Source organism: Solea solea, chromosome 1, assembly GCF_958295425.1.
Source record: "Solea solea chromosome 1, fSolSol10.1, whole genome shotgun sequence".
Taxonomy (NCBI): domain Eukaryota; kingdom Metazoa; phylum Chordata; class Actinopteri; order Pleuronectiformes; family Soleidae; genus Solea; species Solea solea.
The window spans coordinates 19,774,696-19,777,900 of NC_081134.1; positions in this window are offsets into that span (position 1 = coordinate 19,774,696).

A 3,205-nucleotide genomic window follows, 5' to 3' on the forward strand; every position below is an offset into this window, starting at 1 on the left:
AAAGTGTCCGATGGGAAACACACAAGACAAAGTATGTTCCGTCAGGAAACACGTCCGTACGTTTCACAGCTGTAAAATACAGTATGTGTGATCTTAACAGTACGTTTTTAACTCACATTACACAAAGCACGTGTTTACGTCATATTTATTCAAACAACATGACCAGGGAGTTTTCCGTGGGTCTGGTGATTTGAACGTTGCTGGACGGCGGATGATATGGTGGTACAAACTGCACCATCTGCTGGACGACTGCGAGAACTACACGTACACGTACGTATGTAATGAGCTATGATATTTTTTGGTCATTTAAGTTCGTTCCAATGTTTAATTGGATTTTTTATTCACGTTAATTTAACTTTTTCATCTCAAACTTTGTTTTACCCAAAGCGAAAGGTGCTACAATCAGACTTCACGGTAGAGAGTGGAATTTAGTAAATAAAGGTAACATTGCTTTACATTACATGTCATTTAGCGGACGCTTTTATCCAAAGCGACTTACAATAAGTGCATTTCACATATTGTGAAATGATACACATAAAGGTATCATGTGTATGTTAATTCATGGTTCGCGGCCTGTGTAGTGCCGAAAAGAGACTGCATGCTGAAAAACGACTGCCGCCGACGGGAACGCGCATCAGTTCAGAGGAAGTGAGCGTCGGTCTACTCATAGATATAATATACGGGTCAGCTAGCAGGCGCAGCACCAAGAGAAATGTTTTTTTTTTTTTTTTTTTTTACTGTGCAATAGAAATGTCCTGTAGCCCAAGTGAAGAGGCTACTGAAAAAGAACGAAAAAAAAAGTAACCTGATGTTTCCATAATGTAGGCTAGTTGTCAACAATTGATGAGGGTAGATGGTTTACCTTGCCACTTTTATTATTGTTGTTGTTGTTATTGTCTTTGTTGCAATGTGATTGTACACCACTTAGATCTAAAATAAAGTTATATTTCAATACCTCAGTTTCAATGATTTTATGAAGATTAGGAAATAAATGCAGGAAAGAATGCAGGAGTTTTTCCTGTCACAGTAATTACATAACAAATAATGACAAATTAGTATCCTAAATGTCAAAGTGCTTCCAACAATAAAGAGACAATTGTGGTGTCAAGGGAAACATTAAGGACAGTCAGATTATTGTCCAGCAGTAAGATAGTTAGATACTTGTGAAATAATTATAATGTATAACAAAAAGGTGAAAGCATGTACAGTATACAATCTAAATAGGAACTAGATAAAATAATCAGTTTCTTATTTGAAAATCTTTTGGACAATTTGCAGATTTGCTGTGAGGTATGTCACTGGTGGTACCATCACGGATGTGCCAAAAGGGTCTCAAGAAAAAAAAAATAAACCAGCAAGTCCTGCAACTAAAACAAAGTGTCCAGTGACTGCACCCTATAACTCTAACTCTACATATGACAAAGAGACATTCTCAACATTCTCGAGTTCTAATTTAACTTAGGCGAGGGGCGTAGTTAAACGGGTGAGAGGAGGGACTTTGTTTCGAATCTGAATGATGAATATATCTGAACATATTTAATGTCACCTTACTACAACTACAACACATGCATACAACTGGCATAAATATAGTGGAAGTGGTAGTACAAGTGTTGTCTTCAGTTTATTTGAAAGTTTGCTTAAAATGTAAAAAACATTTTTTTGTCATACCTAAATCTTTGCTAAATTAGGCAAAAACATAGTTAAGCAGGCTCCGAGTAAAATCAATATTTTATTTGCTTCTTAAAAAGCAAATAAAAATATTGACACAAATCTAATTCCATACTAAAGCCTTTTGTAAACTACATAATATAACAACAAGGATGGTAACAGAAGGATAAGAAAAAGACTAAAAAATCCTGAAAACATGCATTCAGCACGGAAATATCTAATGGAAAACAATACCAAACTGAGTCGAGTGGTACTGGAACTGTATCGTGGAAAAGCGCTATTTTGGAAAGGCTGCTGTGGACTGTACTTTTAAGTTGGTCCATAAACTCACATCTGTGTGGCGTCTGCAGTTTGCCAGCAGATGGCAGCACAGCGCTACATACGAACACCCTGAGTTGGTAAGAATTTCTCCAAAACATCTGAGGTATGAAAATGTGCAGAATGAGACGTTACAATCACCACTGAGTGGCCGGAGACATCCAGAACTGTCTTTTATTCTTAACCTGACACCTGTGGTGTGTTTAGACTTTTCAAAAACAATATTTGTTGTCGCTTCCACAACATAAATGAGCCTTAAACCTAATTTTTAATGTGACATTACAGTATTTATTGTTATTCCTTCATATTGAATGGAATCTCAGAAACAGGCAGATGTGGAGAAAACAAACAAACAAACGCCACACCTGAGAGTGCATTTTCATATTTAAACCTGCTCATTACACCGAACCAGGAGATAAACCGGTCTTCCCGCTTCCAGTCCGGTTCAGCCAGCATTGCTTCTTTAAACAAACAGCAACTCTTGCTTGGTTTGCACGTATGACTCACACCTTATGCCCTGAACATCCAGCTTGCTTACACTCGTCTTAAAAGAAAGCTTCAATTAAAGAATGATGAGCACATGCAGTACAGCACGTTATTGCAGTGTTTATGTATCTGGACACTTGGGGCCGGTTCCACACGTTTTCTCTCCACATATCCACGATAAAATACCTCCTCACACCCGTTTTGAAATAAAGTGAGCGAGTTATTGTTGTCTGGGTGTCCCCGCTCCAGTATAATGGAGCCGTACATTCATTCAATTGTAACCATTAGGCTAACAGAGATAGGGTTACAGGGAGTTTTTGTTTTTGAAATGCTGACTGCGTCGCGCGTCTGCACTTAGACAGTGCTCTTTGTTACATTATGTTACCACCATGCTTGTGCAATAGAGTTTTCAATGCTACGTAAAACCGACACACTGTAAGTAAGCGTGAAGTGACCAATAAATGTTGCCAAATTTGACGTGCTCTATGTTTAAGTTGAAACTTAACTTATAAAATGGACACCTTGCTGTGTTGTAGAAGACGTAAAACTAGTGACAAGTACTTCTGCACAGGCACAGGTCACGGACTTCTGTTTCCTGGGAGTCCACATTGAGGAGACCCTGTGGGACAGGAACACCACACAGTTGGTCAGAAAAAGCACAACAAAGACTCCACTTCCTGAGAATCCTCAGAAGGAATAACATCAAACCAGAGACTGCTTGTGTCCTCACCTA